At 39.0% G+C, this 18791-nt stretch overlaps 1 long non-coding RNA gene across 1 annotated transcript; it reads right to left on the bottom strand.

Annotated features, from left to right (window-relative positions):
• Nucleotides 1-10629: 10629 nt before the first annotated feature.
• Nucleotides 10630-18750, bottom strand: LOC125094987 (uncharacterized). The gene is made up of 4 exons (XR_007125759.1): nucleotides 18533-18750; nucleotides 16652-16701; nucleotides 15333-15404; nucleotides 10630-11094 (listed from the first exon to the last, which is right to left on the bottom strand). It is a non-coding gene; the product is annotated as an uncharacterized LOC125094987 (long non-coding RNA).
• Nucleotides 18751-18791: the final 41 nt, after the last annotated feature.

Consider the following 18791-nt stretch of genomic DNA (forward strand, 5'->3'; position numbering starts at 1 on the left):
CTCACTTGTGACTCTGATACCTTGAAGAACTAATTTATATTTGTCTCCCCAGTTATGCTGTAAATTCCTTGGGCCAAGAGTTATTTCCTACACATATTTTTATCCATAGTGCTTCATACACAGTAAGTTCTCACAAAGATTGTTGAATGGACAGTGTAATTCATTAAATAACCCATCTGTCTAGTGTGCTTTATACTACAGAGTATCTCTCAGTATTTTTCCTTTTCCTTTTCCTTTTTCATTAACATCAAAGGAAGTTGGTCCCCTGATTTCCTGTCCTGTTCAGTCACAAATCTCTTACCCCCAGCTCCTCTGAAAGACACCATTAACTCTTCCATTTCCTCCTTTACGTCCTCATGCTCTTTTCAACTGGCTTTTTCCCCTCTGTCCTCAAGTATATTCAGGTTTTAATTTTTCACCCATGATATCAACACCTCAACTCTGCTGCTCCTTGTAGATACTTCCTTGTTGCTGTCAGATTTTCCCACTAATGTGAGTGGCAAAAGCATCTCTTTATTTTTCTGCTTGTGCAGAAGCCGCTTTCAAGACTGCACATACAAAGTCAAGCACAAAAACAAACAAAAATTACAAATCTTAAGGAAGAAAGGAAGTAATTTCCTAATATCCCATAATTTGGCAAAGCTAATGTGTGAAAGAAAAGCCAAATTTTAGAAAGAAGTGCTTGATTTGGCCCATTTAACATTTTATTTTATTTTTTTAAGATTTTTATTTATTTATTTGACAGAGAGGGATCGCAACTAGGCAGAGAGGCAGGCAGAGGGAGAGAGAGAGAGGAGAGCAGGCTCCCTGCTGCACAGAAAGCCTGATGCGGGACTCGATCCTAGGACCCTGAGATCATGACCTGAGCCGAAGGCAGAGGCTTAACCCACTGAGCCACCCAGGCACCCCTGGAGTAATTAATATTAATCAGTCATTATGTTGCACAGATTAATACTTGCAAAATCCTAATAATTGTGATTTTTCTAAGCTCCCTTTGGATCATCTGTTATTTAGGTTGTACTTTTCTTCTCTAGATGAAAGCAGATACAATGCTACAGCTGCTTCTTCAGCTATTCTGTTTTTTGTTGTTTTTTTTTGTTTTGTTTTGTTTTGTTTTTGTGAAGGAACACCTGCTTAGAATGTACCTAAGGAGTTATTTCTTTGTTTTTTTTTTGATAATTAAAACACTGCTATGGAGATAGCTGACATCTGGGTTCACTTTTAAAGACTTTGCTGTGTTTTCCTGGCTCCTGGGAGATTCATGAACTATAATGCATTCAATGGAAATGTGGTGATGTGCTTCAGTTTGCAACAGCAATTTTGCTCTTGCTTTGTTATTTCCCCACTGGAATGAGTGAGAGCTGCCACTCTGTTACTGCTGCTAAGAGATTAAGGGAACTGAGCTGAGCTCCAGAAATTTACTACGCCATATAATGCCTGATTTACTTTGATTCTGGCTTTGACTTGAATTGATAAACTCACTTGGGACTGCTCTACAGAATCAACACCTAGGGATTACATTTTTTAAAAATAAACTCGTTCTGAAATAGTTTCTTCTGGGGGGAGCATGAAAATCTAGCTCTCTTACCTATTTCCAACAGTTACAGGGGAACAAAAACTTGGCAGAAGTATTCTAATATTACGATTTCCCCCAAAGTTATATTCCTCAACCTCCACTCAATTATAGCTCATTAATTTTTTCTAAGATTTCCTTCCCAGAACTATGTTCTTTTGTTTAAGGTGGTTATAAATTACACCATTACTTTTTCTACCTTGACGTTCTTCTTGGCCTGTCACTCACAGGTAGTCACACCCACGGAGACACGTGGATCAGTCAGGGCTCCCAGCTGCAAAGGACATAAACCAATTCTGTCTGAGTAAGCAGAAAAGTTTAAAAGGAGATGGAAAAACTCAAGAGAATCGCTGGGAGGTTGGAGGGACAGGTATGGAACTCAGTTTCCGGGAGCGATGCTCACAAGCAACCCGTGGGAGGGGCCCCGTGAGGAGGTCACGCCCACTACTAACTATTGCTCCCACAAACACTAAAAGCAATTCCACTGCCCACCAAGGCCGCTTCCACGCCACGAATTTAACCTTGCAGGCACGTCCACCAGAAAATGTCAGATGCCCTTGCCAGCAAATTGGTTTCCAAGCAGAATTTTTCCTTCCTCAAGCTACTCACGTCCACTCAAAGTCTTATGCAGGTATGCTGAATGTTGAAGGCTGGGTCCTGTGTCGGCAACATAGCTGTTAAGAGCCTCTTTTTCAGAGCTTACCTTGGGGAAGCAGCACTTATATTAAGATTGGGGAATCCCTAAATGTAGCAAGTATTTTCAAAACAACCTGGACAGCCAGAAATTATGAAAATGTTTTCTACAAGAGAGAATTAATATTTTGAGAATATATGCTAGGAGCCAGGTGCTTTAAATAGATTACTTAATCTTCAACAAAACAGATATTTTAACCCTATTTTATTTTTTAATTTTTTAGAAAGATCTTTTTTATTTATTATTGCAGAGAGAGAGAGAAAGACAGAGAGAGCACAAGTGGGGGAACAGCAGGCAGAGGGAGAAGCAGGCTCCCTGCTGACCAAGCTGCCTGATGCAGGACTCAATCCCAGGACTCTGGATCATGACCTGAGCCAAAGACAGACACTTAACTGACTGAGTCACCCAGGTCCCTATTTTATTATCATCATGTGACAGCAAGTCCAAAAAACATCAGCAATAAAATATTCCTTCTTGCTGAAGTGAACTGTTTCCTACTCCTTGGTACACCAGTATACATAAGAAACCCCCAACTTCATTTCCAAGGTTTAAAAAAAAGAAGTTTGTTTAGAAATTCTCATTGAAGAGCCTTAAACAGTTTCATTTCCCTAGAATAGACCATAAAGAAAAAAAATAGGCAATTTAACACATGATGTACATGAGTACCTATCTTTCAGTATTATTTCTAAGGAAACAGTGAGTTCTACTTTTCATTTTAGAAGTACATCTCTCCTTTCTTACTGCCCCTCCCCCCAAAAGAAGTAATCTCTCTTGAGCTTCGCAGTGTGAGCAGAGGCTCTTTTACCCTCTAGTAGCACCAGAAGCTCTAATAATAAGGCAGAGCCTCCTTGGAGAGTCCCTTTCGTAGCTGTCTTGGCAAAGTGGTTCTTGGTGATAAGAAATGAAGGAGATGCATCCTAGTAATTTATATAGTAGTGTGGGAGGAAGTACCTCTTTACATTGGCATGAGGAAGACACTGTTTAAATGAATCCCCGGCTACAGAGAATTTGAGATCTTAAAGAATTGCTTTACCCCATCATCAAGTCTTACAAATTCTGTCTCCTAAATATCGCTCCCATAAGTTCTCTCTCCATCTTGGCCTGTTCAGACGCTAATGCTATTTGATGGAGACTACTGCAGCATTCTGCTAGATGCTCTCCCTTCCCGTCCTCCGTCTCAGCAAATTCCAATCTATTATTCACATGACTGTCAGAGTGACCCATCTAAGCATGAGTGATAGCACAAGATTTCCTTGCTTAAAACCTTTCCATGACTTTCATGTCCTTCAGGAGATGCCATGCAAACTCCTTTGCAAGACTCAGAAATGTCTTTAAGATACAGCCCTTCCTGGCAATGTTTGGCTTCATCCTTTGTCGTTCTTTAACTCAAACACTGCCTGCACTCTAAATGTGAGGCTGTCTTAGGCCTCCTGCTCTGCCATATGTTGCTCATTCAGCAGCCTACGTCCTCCTACACACTGACCTCCAGTAAGTCTTCTCTTTTACAGATTCAAACTACATTAAGTTCTCCATACTCTGTGCTCCATCCCGCAGTGCTAGAGGCTTGCTTTCATATTAGAATGTAAATTACAGAAAAATAATTGCATTCTTCTCTGGCTTCTCTTACTAGACTCTACTTTTTTTTTTTTTTTTTTTTTAAAGCAGTGGCTATGTCTTTTATCTTTGCCACCCCTGCGTTTAGTGAAGTTTTTGGTATAGATATCATATACTCAATAAAATTTAAAAAAAAAATGCATGCCAGACTCGACACAGTATGCAAGCCGTCAAGGTGGTAGCAGTCTACTAGTTAGGACAGGTCAGATTCATGTAACTAAAACACAAGGCGGGAGATGTGCCACAACCAGAGTTCAAAGGAAATGCTTCGGTGACGTTAAGGAGAGAGCTCCCAGTTCTGGTTTTGGGGTGTGTGTGTGTACAAAACTAAGGAGAACCAGGGGAGAAGATGACATTTGAAATGGACTCTGATAGGGGGAATTTTAATACTTGGAGCTGCATCAAGTATAAGGACTATGTTAGGTCACATACTGATACAGTAAAGCAGGGGGTGTAACACCAGATCACAGAGTACTCCCACCAAGCATGTAAGAGAATACAGGAAAAAAGCTGGAGAGGTAGTTTAGACTTTACATGCTTGCTAAGGAGTCAGTAATTTAGAAGGCAACCGTAGTGTAATTAAAGGCAGTAATTAGCAGAAGAAAACTATTACAGCAACTGTAATATTCTGAGTGAGGAGTTACAAGGTCATCTTTGGCAGGTAGTATAGTATAGACAAGCAGACAGATCTGGGACACTTATTGGTCACATGATCTTGAATATGTTATTTAAATTAACAAACCCCAAATTTCCTAATTTATTTTAAAAAGAATGCTGTAATTAAATTTATGTAAAGAGATTAGCACAGAGCTTGGCATGTACCAAGTGCTTGAATTAATCAGTGATAGTTCAGCTGCCACTGATAAAAATTCCAGTCAAATCAGCATAAGCAAGTAAGGGAAATTATTAAGAGGCTAGTGACAAAATCAGTGGAACAGAATAGAGAGCTCGGAAATAGAACCACATGTAGATAATCAAATGATCTTTGACAAAGCAGCAAAGGCAATACAATGGAGCTAAAAGACAGTCTTTTCAACAAATGGTGTTAGAAGAAGTGTACATCCATATGTGAAAGAAAGAGAAAGTGAAAGAGAGAGGGAGAGAAAGAGAGAGAGAGAGAAAAGAAAGAAAGAAATCTAGACATAAATTTTACACCCTACACAAAAATTAACTCAAAATGTAGCATAGACCTAAATGTAAAATGCAAAACTAAAAAAGGCCTAGAAGATAACATATGAGAAAATCTAGGTGGCCTTGGGCTTGGTGATGACTTTGTAGATACCATACCCAAAGCTCAGTCCATGAAAGAAAAAATTGATAAGTGGGATGTCATAAATATTAAAAATTCCTATGAATTTTTGTGAAAAACACAAAAAATTTCTGTGAATTTTTGTGAAAAACACTGTTAAGAGAATGAAAAGACAATCCACAGGCTGGGAGAAAATCTTTGCAAAACACTTATCTGGTAAAGGACTGGTGTCTGAAATCTATATAGAACTCCTGAAACTCAGCAATATGAAAGCAAATAGTCTAATTGAAAAAGGGCAAAATATTTGAGCAGACACCTCACCAGAAAAGACATAGAGATGGCAAATAAACGTATGAAAAGATACTCAACATCACATGTCATCAGAAAATTACAGAATAAAACAATGAGATACCATTGCACATCTCCTAGAATGGCTGAAAGCCAAAATGCTGACAACACCAAGTGCTGGCAAGGATGTGAGGCAGCAGGAACTCTCATTCGTTGCACGTGGGAACGCAAAATGGAGGAGCCACTTTGGAAGACAGTTTGGCAGTTTCTTATCAAACTGAATATTCTCTTACCATATGATCTGTCAATTACACATCTTGCTACTTACCTAAATGACCTGAAAACTTGTGTTCACACACAAAAACCAGAGCACGAGTGTTTATGGTAGCTTTATTTATGATCGCCAAAACTTGGAAGCAACCAAGATGCCCTTCAAATAGGTGAATGGATAAGCAAACTGTGGTACATGGGTACAATGGAACATGATCAAACCATGAAGAGAAAAGAGCTATTATACCATGAAAAGACATGAAGGAAACTCAAGGGCATACTGCTAAGAGAAAGAGGTGAATCTGAAAAGCCAATATACTACATGATTTCAAATATATGATGTTCTGAAAAGGGCACAACTAGAGACAGTAAAAAGATCAGAGATTGCTAGGGGTTGGGGGGGTTCGGGGGAAGGATAAATAAACGGAGCACAGGAGATATTTAGGGCAGGGCAACCATTCAGCATGACACTGTAATGGTTAGTATATGGCATTATACTGCTGACAAAGTCCATAAAATAAAACATAAAAATTGAGTCCCAATGTAAATAAGCTATAAACTTTAGTTAAAAATAATGTAAGAATATTGGCTCATCAATGGCAACAAAAGTACCACACTAATGGAAGATGTTAATAGCAAGGAAACTACAATGGGGAGATAGAGGGAATATGGGAATTCTTTGTACTTTCCATTCAATTATTTCTGTAAACCTGAAACTGCTCTAAAAATAAAGTTATAAATTTAAAAATTCACTAAGCAGTATATATAAAATTCATGCAGTTTAACAAAAAATGGAAAAGTTGAGGCACCTGGGTGGCTCAGTGGGTTGAAGCCTCTGTCTTCGGCTTGGGTCGTGATCCCAGGGTCCTGGGATAGAGCCCCACATCGGGCTCTCTGCTCAGCAGGGAGCCTGCTTCCTCCTCTCTCTCTGCCTGCCTCTCTGCCTACTTGTGATCTCTGTCTGTCAAATGAATAAGTAAAATCTTTAAAAAAAAAAAAAAAGGAAAAGTTGTGTTTAAAAAAAAAAAAAAAAAAAGCTACTCAGGTAATTCCCAGAAACAAAGACAACCCAAAGCTTTAGGGACTAAACCTGGGAATTTGATTTCTCTTTTCTTCTGTTTTCACTCTCTGATAAGTAAACAGGTTTTCTTTACATGTCAGGAATAACGACGTTCCCCACTCCCTCCACCCAAAAAGACCTAGACTGGTATCTGAGGCTGGTGACAGTGTGGGGAATCTGGGATACTTAGTCAACAGAGAAATTTTACTGAACCCCTGAACAATAGTGACCCGTGTTACATGATAGCAAACAATGGGCATTACAGTTGCCTACAGTAAGGAGATAAAAAGGAAGCCTAATGAAATGTTAAAAAACTGAACTTAGAGAAGTCTGGGTGGCTCAGTCAGTTAAGTGTCTGCCTTCCATTCAGGTCATGATCACAGGGTCCTGGGGTTGAGTCCCATATTGGGCTCCCTCCTCAGCAGGGAGCCTGCTTCTCCCTTTCCCACTCCCTTTGCTTGTGCTCTCTCTCTCTGTCTGTCAAATAAATAAATAAATCTTTTTCAAAAACCCCTGAACTTATTTTCAAATTGTAGATTCATGTGCCATTATTCCTGAGATATTTTCACTGGGTATAGGATTCTGGGTTGACAGTTCTTTTCTTTCAGCACTTGAAAAACATTGTTATTTCTTTCTGCCCTCCATGTTTCTGATGAGAAATTTGCTATCATTTCCATTGTTTTTCTCCCATGGGTGAGGTATACTGATGTAAAATTAACAGACCTTTTAGAATCTCTAGCAGTAAGAAAGTTTTATTCCAGCCCAAGTTAGGACGGCTGTGAGGGATACACAAACTTCACAAAGACGACAGTGCTCCTGCAAAGGGACATTTGGTGGAAAGTTATATACATCTTTTCACATTAAAATGTTACAAATTATCAGACAAAGGACACTTCAGAAAGTTGCAGACCTTATCTTAAGTTTCTAGTATATGCAGGGCTGTATGACTTTATGGGAATAAGGGAAGTTTCTTTCTTTTCCTTATCGTTTGTGTTCAGAATGTTCTTTTTTGGTTATTTTAACAGAGCAGATGTACAACGTGTGCTTGGGGCAGAAACAGACCCAGGATTTGAAGTTTTGTCAAGTCACTTTCACCTTGGTTAATGTTAAAGAATAGCTTCCCTGGGAGCCCAGGAGCAGAACCCACAAACATTGAAAGTTGAAAATTTCCTTTATCAGGTGTCAGTTCTTTCTAGATGGTGTCAAGATTTTTCCTTCGTCTTCAGTTTCTACAAGTTTAACTATGATGTATATTGGCATAGATTCCTTTTGTTATATCCTGTTTGGGGTTCATTCAGATTCTTGAGTCTATAGGTTATGTTGTTAAATTTGGGAATTTTTAAGCCATTATTTCTTAAGTACTTTTTCCACGCTACTCTCTTTCTCCTCTCCTCCCAAACTCTAATAACATGAATGTTAGATATTTTGTGAAAGTCTACAATCCCCTATGACTCTGTTTATTTTTAATTTTTTCTTCAGTCTATTTTCTTTTTGTTGTTCAGATTGGGTAATTTCTATTACTCTATCTTCAGGTTCACTGACTCTTTCCTCTATTTCCTACACTGATTTTGAGCCCATCCAGTATGGTTTTTATGTAGGTCCTCCTTTTCCTCCTCCTTCTCCCCCCGCCCCCACCGCCTTCTTCTTTTTTTAATCTTCGATTGCATTGTTGAGACTTCATTTTTCTTGAGGCACTCTAATTTTAAATATTTTTTCAAGTGTGTAATTGCTTGGTGCAGCATTTTTATTAGTGCTGCTTTAAAATCTTCAGAAAATTCTAACAACTCTGACATTTCACTGCTGGCATCTATTATTTGTCTTTTTTCATTCAGTTTGAGATCTACCTCATTCTTGGTATGACAAGTGGTTTTCAAACAAAACCTGGAATTTTTCATATTATATGATTCTGTATCTTATTTAAACCTTTGGTTTTAAACGTTGTCTGATACCACTCCAGCAGGGGAGAAGGGTTGTTACCCTGTTACTGCCACGTAGTGGTAGAAATCCAGATTCCCTGCTTGGCCTGATCTGACAGTGGATGGGAAGGAAGAGCTCCTCATTACTACTGGGTATAGACAGATGTTCCAGCTCTCCACATGGTCTATAAATGACACTGTGGTAGGTTTGGCCTCATTATTCCTGGGTAGTGGTGAAGGTCCTGACTCCCTGTATGGTAACCACTGACAATATGAGGGAAGGAGAGGCCTTGTTACTGGTGATAAAGATAATAGTCCAGGCTCTTTACATGGGCTTCTCTGATACCACCCAAGCAGGGGTATCAAGGCATCTCATTTAACTTGAGGGTAGAAGTCTAGGTCCCTGCTCAGCCTTCGCTTCTTGGGTAGCCCACAGTTTTTTTTGAGATATTTTGCTGGAGTAGAGCAGTCATTTTCTCAAAGTTTTCAATCTTCCCAGGCTTTCCCTTCCTTCCTGTTTTGCCTGGTGACAGCAGCCTTTTCTTGAAACTTTTGTTGTTTGTGCCTATCAAGAGTTTCTGAGTTGTTGGATTCTTTAACTTTAATTCTGTAATATATGAGGCAAAAGAAAAATCCAGTGTATCTACCATCTTGTTATTTCTCGAGTCCCAAGGTCCCAGGTCTGTCTGTCTTTTTTTCTTTTTTTAACCTCTTAGAGTCATCTTGTGTTTTATAGATAATGACTTAGCCAAGTCTACTTCATCTTTTATTTTATTTCCTTTATGCTTAAGTTCAAAGATCTCTGAATCCTAATACACTTAGAGTAGAATCTGGGTATGGTTGTTTTAAAATATGTACACAAGACTTCATGATGTATTACAAAACTCTCATCATCAACACAGTATGGTACTGGCACAAAAACAGACATGCAGATCAGTGGAACAGAATAGAGGACCCCAAAATGGACACTCAACTCTGGTTAACTATTCTTCGACAGAGCAGGAAAGACTATCCAATGGAAAAAAGATAGTGTCTTTGACAAATGGTGCTGGGAAACTTGGGACAGCCACATGCAGAAAAATGAAACTGGATCACTTTCTTACACCATACACAAAAATAAACTCAAAATGGATGACAGACCTCAATGTGAGATAGGGATCCATCAGAATCCTAGAGGAGAACACAGGCAGCAAACTCTATGACCTTGGCTTCAGGTCTCTCTTGTGTTCCCTCTCTTACTGTCTCTCTGTCAAATAAATAAATAAAATCTTTAAAAACAAAACAAAACTACTCACTAAATCTAGCCCACAAAAAAGAGAAAAAGAATTAGTTTCTACTTCTTGAAGGGAGGAGTGTCAGAATTCTTGTGGACATATTTGTTTATTTATTTATTTTAATTCAATTTAGTTAATTTATACAATAGTATTAGTTTCAGGGATACAATCCAGTGATTCATATAACACCCACTGCTCATTACATCACATGCCCTTCTTAATGCCCATCACCAAGTTACCCTGTCTCCCTGCCAACCTCCCCTTTCTTCTTGTTAGACATGTCTTCAAAGGCAAGGGAATCAGAACAAAAGTGAACTATTGGGACTTGATCAAGTTAAAAAGCTTTTGCAGAGCAAAGGAAATAGTCAACAAAACTAAAAGGCAACCTAGAGAATGGGAGAAGCTAGTTGCAAATGTCTTATCAAATAAAGGGCTAATATCCAAAATTCATAAAGAACTTATCAAACTCAATACCTGATGTGCCTGGGTGGCTCAGTTGGTTAGGTGTCTGCCTTCAGCTCGGTCATGATCCCAGGGTCCTGGGATTGAGCCCCAGGGCTGGCTCCCTGCTCAGCAGGGAGTCTGCTTCTCCCTCTCCCCCTCCCTGCTGCTCATGCTTTCTCAAATAGAAAATTATAAATAAATAAATAAATAAATAAATAAATAAATAAACCTCCAAGACCAAAAACAAAAAACAACAACAAAAACAAACAAAAAAACGCTCAACATCTGTAACTGTCCCTCAGAACAATGTACTGACCAAACATGCTTGAACATGTACCAGCAACAGGCCTCTGGGGGAGAGGATGATATACATCCTTGAAGCCAAGCAGCAGGGAACACCCTGCCCACTCAGCTCAGGGTGGAAAATGGCCTGCTTCTTTTTTCTTTTATCTCCCCTTCTCCAAGAGATCACACGTAGTTAATTAGATGATTCCTTTAAATGTGTTTCCTCAACCACAAATCCTATACTGCTTGATCAGACACATCTTGTTTATCTATAATCTCCTTCGACTTCTTTGTTGATTGTTGTCTTGTATCTAATAAATAAGGGACTGAGGAGTTGTTTGAGGTGGCAGGCAGTCTTCTCAATGGCCAACCCCTGCTCCCATTCTCTTGAAGCTGACTTGTTTGTGCCTCATTCTTCTCCTGTGCCCTGTTGGAAATCAGCAAGTGGCCATTGGAAAGAGGCAAACACCCAAAAAGCAAAAAATCCAGTCAAGAAATTGGCAGAAGTCATGAACGGACATTTCTCCAAAGAACACAAATGGCCAACACTTGAAGAAATGCTCAACATCACTCAGCATCAGGGAAATACAAGTCAAAACCACAATAGGATACAATCTCACACCAGTCAGAATGGCTAATATTAATAAGTCAAGAAACAACAGATGTTGGCAAGGATGTGGAGAAAGGGGAACCCTCCTGCACTGTTGGTGGGAATGCAAGCTGGTGCAGCCACTCTGGAAAACAGTATGGAGGTTCCTCAAAAAGGTAAAAATAGAGCTACCCTATGACCCATCAGTTGCGCTACTAAGTATTTATCCAAAGGACACAAACAGTGATTTGAAGGGGCACCTGCACTCCAATGTTTATAGCAGCAATGTCCCCACTAGTCAAACTATGGAAAGAGCAGAGACATCTATGGACAGATGAATGGGTAAAGATGTGGTGTATGTACAATGGAAACTACACGGCCACCATAAAGAATGAAATCTTTCTGTTTGCAATGACATGGATGGGACTAGAGGGTATTATGCTAAGTGAAATAAGTCAGAGAAAGACAAATACCATATGCTTTCACTCAGATATGGGATTGAAGAAACAAAATAGAAGAATGTAGGGGAAGGGAAGGGAAAATAAAATGAAAACAGAAAGGGAGGCAAACCATAAGAGACCCTTAAATTCAAGAAACAAGCTGAGGGTTGCTGTGGCGGGGAGGTTTGTGAGGGGATGGGGTAACTTGTTGATGGGCATTAAGAAGGGCATGTTATGTAATGAGCAGTGGGTGTTACATGCAACTGATGAATCACTGGATTGTACCCCTGAAACTAATAACACTGTATAAATTAACTAAATTGAATTTAAATAATAAATAAATAAATCCACAGGAATTTTGATGCTCCTCCTTTTAAGAAGTAGAGACATGGGGCGCCTGGGTGGCTCAATGGGTTAAGCATCTGCCTTTGGCTCAGGTCATGATCTCAGGGTTCTGGGATTGAGCCCGACATCGACATCGGGCTCTCTGCTCAGCAGGGAGCCTGCTTCCCCCTCTCTTTCTCTGCCTGCCTCTTGGCCTACTTGTGCTCTCTCTCTGTCAAATAAATAAATAAAATCTTAAAAAAAAAAAAAAAGAAGTAGAGACTAATGCTCTTTCCCCTAATTGTGGGCTAGATTTAGTGAATAGTTGTTTTTTTTTTAAGATTTTATTTATTTTTTATTTATTTAAGATTTTATTTATTTGTTTGACAGAGACAGAAACAGCGAGAGAGGGAACACAAGCAGGGGGAGTGGGAGAGAGAGTAGCAGGCTTCCTGCAGAGCAGGGACCTGAGCTGTAAGGCAGACAAGGCCTGAGTCACCCAGATGCCCCTGGTGAATAGGTTTTAACTAGTCTCCCTCCTCCCCAACTCTATACAACCACTAATCTACTTCTTTTTTTTTTTAATCATTTTTTAAAAATTTATTTACAGCATAACAGTATTCATTGTTTTTGTACCACACCCAGTGCTCCATGTAATCCGTGCCCTCTCTAATACCCACCACCTGGTTCCCCCAACCTCCCACCCCCACACCTCTTCAAACCCTTCAGATTGTTTTTCAGAGTCCATAGTCTCTCATTGTTCACCTCCCCTTCCAATTTCCCCCAACTCCCTTCTCCTAACTCCCCATGTCCTCCATGCTATTTGTTATGCTCCACAAATAAGTGAAACCATATGATAATTGACTCTCTCTGCTTGACTTATTTCACTCAGCATAATCTCTTCCAGTCCTGTCCATGTTGCTACAAAAGTTGGGTATTCATCCTTTCTGATGGAGGCATAATACTCCATAGTGTATAAGGACCACATCTTCCTTATCCATTCGTCCGTTGAAGGGCATCTTGGTTCTTTCCACAGTTTGGCGACTGTGGCCATTGCTGTTATAAACATTGGGGTACAGATGGCCCTTCTTTTCACTACATCTGTATCTTTGGGGTAAATACCCAGTAGTGCGATGGCAGGGTCATAGGGAAGTTCTATTTTTAATTTCTTGAGGAATCTCCACACTGTTCTCCAAAGAGGCTGCACCAACTTGCATTCCCACCAACAGTGTAAGAGGGTTCCCCTTTCTCCACATCCCCTCCAACACATGTTGTTTCCTGTCTTGCTAATTTTGGCCATTCTAACTGGTGTAAGGTGATATCTCAATGTGGTTTTAATTTGAATCTCCCTGATGGCTAGTGATGATGAACATTTTTTCATGTGTCTGATAGCCATTTGTATGTCTTCATTGGAGAAGTGTCTGTTCATATCTTCTGCCCATTTTTTGATATGATTGTCTGTTTTGTGTGTGTTGAGTTTGAGGAGTTCTTTATAGATCCTGGATATCAATCTTTTGTCTGTACTGTCATTTGCAAATATCTTCTCCCATTCCGTGGGTTGCCTCTTTGTTTTCTTGACTGTTTCCTTTGCTGTGCAGAAGCTTTTGATTTTGATGAAGTCCCAAAAGTTTATTTTGGCTTTTGTTTCCTTTGTCTTTGGAGACATATCTTGAAAGAAGTTGCTGTGGCTGATATCAAAGAGATTACTGCCTATGTTCTCCTCTAGGATTCTGATGGATTCTTGTCTCACGTTGAGGTCTTTTATCCATTTTGAGTTTATCTTTGTGTGCGGTGTAAGAGAATGGTTGAGTTTCATTCTTCTACATATAGCTGCCCAGTTTTCCCAGCACCATTTATTGAAGAGACTATCTTTTTTCCACTGTATAATTTTTCCTGTTTTGCCGAAGATTAACTGACCATAGAGTTGAGGGTCCATATCTGGGCTCTTTACTCTGTTCCACTGGTCTATGTGTCTGTTTTTATGCCAGTACCATGCTGTCTTGGTGATCACAGCTTTGTAGTAAAGCTTGAAATCAGGTAACGTGATGCCCCTAGTTTTATTTTTGTTTTTCAACATTTCCTTAGCGATTCGGAGTCTCTTCTGGTTCCATACAAATTTTTAGATTATTTGCTCCAGCTCTTTGAAGAATACCGGTGGAATTTTGATTGGAATGGCATTCACTAATCTACTTGTGTGCTATAGATGTGCTATTTCCAGACACCTCATATAAATGGACTTATATAGTATTTGGTCTTTTGTAACTAGTATTTGCCACTGAGCATAATGTTTTGAAGGTTCATTGATGTTGTAGCATGTATCAGCACTTCATTCCTTTTTATTACTGAATAATATTTCATTGTATGGCTATACCACATTGTATGGATATACGGATATAAAACGTTAATGGACATTTTGGTGTTTCCACTTTTTGGCTGTTTTGCTGCTACATAGTTCCGTTATGTAGTTATGCTACTACAAACATGTGTAAACAAGTTGCTATGTGGATATATTTTCATTTCTCTTGAGTATGTACATAGGAGTGAAATTTCTGGGCCACACGGCAAATCTATGATTAAGATTTTGAAAACCTGTCAAACTTGACAATATTCCTTGATCCACAAACATGAGATGTCTTTCCATTTATTTAGGTCTTCTTTAATTTCTTTCAACAACGTTTTGTAGCTCTCAGTATATAAGTTCTTCATCTTTTTCATTAAATTGATTCCTAAGTATTTATTCTTTTTGATATTATTATAAATGGAATTTTCTTACTGTCACTTTTAGATCGGTCATTGCTAGTGTAGAAGTACAACTGATTGTTGTATATTGAGTAGGATACAAGTATCCTACAACCTTGTTGAACTTGTTTATAATTTCTAATAGTTTTTAGTGGATTCCTTAGGATTTTCTATATACAAGATCATGTCATCTGCATGGTTTTACTCCTTCCTTCCCAATCTGGAATTTTTTTTTCTTGTCTAACTGCCCTGGCTAGAACCACTACTGCAGTGTTGATTAGAAGTGGTAAGAACAGATATCTTTATCTTGTTCCTGTTCTTAGGGAGCAAACATTCGTCTTTTACCACTACTAATGTTAGCTGTGGGCTCTTCATAGATGTCCTTTATTAGGTTGATTTGGATTATGGATTTTGCTGAAACATGTATTTAAATCATATGCTACCAGAGCAGTGTAGAGTGTCACTTGGCTAATGAGACTAGCCAAAAAATAAGCTTTCAAATCCACATGATTTTATCTTCTAATCTTGTTTTATTAGGCATTTTGGGGGCAAAATTATATGATAATTGCATACCTCATCTGAATGAAGCCTGGTCCTTTCAGTTTCCGATTTTGGTACAGAGGTTTATGAAAGCATACAAAATACCTGTCCAAAGCCAAGAAAAATTGAAAAGAATTCCAACATTATTGGAATCTCTCAAAGAATATCAAATGGGATCCAATTCAAATTCCAAGAAAAAAGAGTTTAAAAATCTTTCTTTCTTCATTCCTATCCCATTCAGTGTCCCACAGGAACCCACAATTAAGGTCTTCTTTTCCCCCCATTCTCTGCCTTTCTGTTTCCATTCATTATATCACAAATTGCCCATTTGTAAAACATAGGCCAGTCTATGCCTGCATTTAATTTGATAAAACATCTTAAACACAAATTTAATTAGTTGTTAAGATTTATAAATTAGGAAATGACACATAAAAATCTACATATCTGGGGCGCCTGGGTGGCTCAGAGGGTTAAGCCTCTGCCTTTGGCTTGGGTCATGATCCCAGGGTCCTGGGATCAAGCCCCACATCGGGGGTCTCTGTTCAGCAGAGAGCCTGCTTCCTCCTCTCTCTCTGTCTGCCTGCCTCTCTGCCTACTTGTGATCTCTGTCAAATAAATAAATAAAATCTTTTAAAAAAAATTGGAAAATTTACGTATCTGATTTCCCTTTAAAATTTTGAGTTTGGGGAAAAAAATTGAGTTTGGCAAAATGTGGCCTGCACTTTACCACTAAATGGCAGTGAATAGTGGGTACCTCCTTCAAATATGACAAGTCCTAGAATTTGCTGCAGTCTTTACCACTCCCTACTATATTACACACGGCCAATTTTACTTATGATACAGGCTTAGCTTCTGTAGATACTGGGATTCATGACCTTTTAATGCCATCCTTTCCAATGTATATTAATCACACTCTCTCAGATTCCTTCCAGTTTTGCAACTTTTTCTACTTACTATACTGAGCAGTAAAACAAAATTTCTGAAAGGATCCTTTGACAATTGTCTAGAGTCCAGAGATAAGCTGTGGCCTTTTGGGCCCTATAAGCATATTAAAATTCCTGTGGAGATCTCTATCTGATGAAAAGGAGGGGGAAACTCAAACCAGGGGTTACACTAACTTTGTATATGGAAGACCTCTTTCAGGGAAGAAAAGTCCATCTCAGAGAGAATAAAAGGGAAAAGCCCTGGGCAGTCTGTGCCTATTGTTGTTATAAAAGTAGTGATTTACAATATTGGTCTTTCTGGAAAAAGGAAGAGGGAATGGAGAAAGGAAACAGGTGTTACAGTAACATCAATGGGACCTATGAAAAGCAATTACAATGTCAATGACTTAACATAAATGATATACATACCTCAACTGATGAATTAAGAGCTGTTATTTTCTCTGGAAGTGGCTACTTGACTATAGGGAAAAAAAACAAAAACTTGCACTTACTTCAGTCTGTTTCTTTACTCTGACCTTTAAATCTTTATTTGTATTTCTTAAAGACCTCAATTATCTTAGAATGACTGGGACAACTTTGCAGTCTTTAACATTTACTACAATTAATCTTCTTTCTAAAGCAGGAGAACTCCCATCCTCTTCAATAGTGACAGATTCCATTAACAGGTCAACCTAAAAATAAGACTACAAAAATCAAAAGCTGCATTTGAAATACATGTATATATGGTTGGGTTTTTGGATTACATTTCAGTAATCCTCTACCTAACAAGAGAATGTAACAATATGTATATGATTCACAAAACAGAGTGAAGGCTAATTTCCTAAATATGATTATATAATTGGCTTCAGTTTCTTTTTAGCCAATAATTGTTAAAAAGCAGATCTGCTTAATAATAATAATTAATTTCTGATTGGTTACACTGTTATGGTGTCAGATGGAACCCAACAATTTGGACCACAGAAGGTTAGTATATTAGACCTCTATGAATTCATTAAAAATAAATAAGAAAATTATATTTTATCATTTGTTCATTTGTGTTCTTATTTCCAGACTATTTGTTTTTTTCTTTAAGATGATCTATTTTTTAGAGAGAGAGAGAGAGAGAGAAGCACAAGTGGCACTGGAAGAGGGAAAAGGACAAGCAGACTCCTGGATGAACATAAGAGTCGACATGGGGCTAGATTCTAGGACCCCAGATCATGACCTGAGCCAAAGTCAGATGCTCAACCAACTGAGCCACCTAGTGCCCAAGCTTATTTGTGAATATTTGATATGTGGGGTGAAGTAAACAATGTGTGTACTTAAACACATACATATGTAGACTCACAACAGTTAATAAGATGAAGTGCTCAGTTTGTCAACACAAAATGAGTAATCTTTCAGAATTTCTCAAAGAAAGAAAGAGTTTTATTCCTTCTCAATTTAGGACAGCTGCCCAGATGCACAATCTTCATAAAGAAGACAGTGCTCCAGGGAAGGAACATTTAGTGAAGGATTATATACATTGTTTGCATAAAAAATTACAAATTATTAGATAAAAGATATTCCAGAAAGAAACAGACTTTATCTTAAGTTTAGTAGATGGAGGGCTACATGACCTTAATCTTACAGGAACCTGGAAAGGTGTTTTTGTTTTTGTTTGTTTGTTTGTTTGTTTGTTTTTTAACTCTTTTCTTTGTGTCTGAAAAGCTCCTTTTTAGGTTATTTATAAACAAAGCAGATGGACAATATGTGCTCAGGGCAGAAGTAGACCCCATGCTTCGAGATTTTTGCAGACTCTGGTAGATGTTAATGTATGCTTTCCCTGAGAACCCATGAGCGGGCCCAGAAATACTAAAAGTTGAAAATGTCCCTTTATTTATAATTCTCACTAACATTGTCTCCTATAAAGCACCTTATAATGCCTTGCCTCACCAACAGTTTGAGATTTAGAATACTGAACCATTTCCCACCCACCCCCCCCAGCCCTGTTTTGAGCATACATTTGGCTAAAACTTACTGCTACACAACTGGCCACCACACCGGTTTTTGAAAACTCTAAAACAGCCTATCTCATTGGTTGCAAACACCAGGGACAACAAATGTGTAACAGGTAGTGACTTGCCCCATTTTTCCTGTTCCAGGCCACGTGCCCTGTTCTCCACTAGCAATCAAACGTGCATTGGATTTTGTTTCTAACAACAAATCCCCATGAACCTAGAAATCCTCTACATCTACAAAGAAAACTCGAGCTTGTGAGAAAAGGGAGAATCCTTCATTTAGGGCTCAAAGAACTATAAAAAGTCTCACCGGAAAGGTGAGCCTACAGAAACGGGAGCATAGTGCACTCAAAACTCGACCCAATCATTGGACAACGGCCTTCGGGCCGTTCCTGCTGCTGTGCTTACGCTACCACTGCCGCCCTTCGTCCGGAGTCCTTAGTTCATTCCCTCTATCTCTGCTCTGCTCCAGCTCTGCGCCCGACTTCCGGTCGAACTTCCCGCGCAGAGAACCCGCCAATCACAAACGTTTTTCCTCGGGCCACGCCCCCCGCCTCCGGCTCCTGGAG

The sequence above is a fragment of the Lutra lutra genome, chromosome 3 (assembly GCF_902655055.1).
Source record: "Lutra lutra chromosome 3, mLutLut1.2, whole genome shotgun sequence".
NCBI classification, from domain to species: Eukaryota; Metazoa; Chordata; class Mammalia; order Carnivora; family Mustelidae; genus Lutra; species Lutra lutra.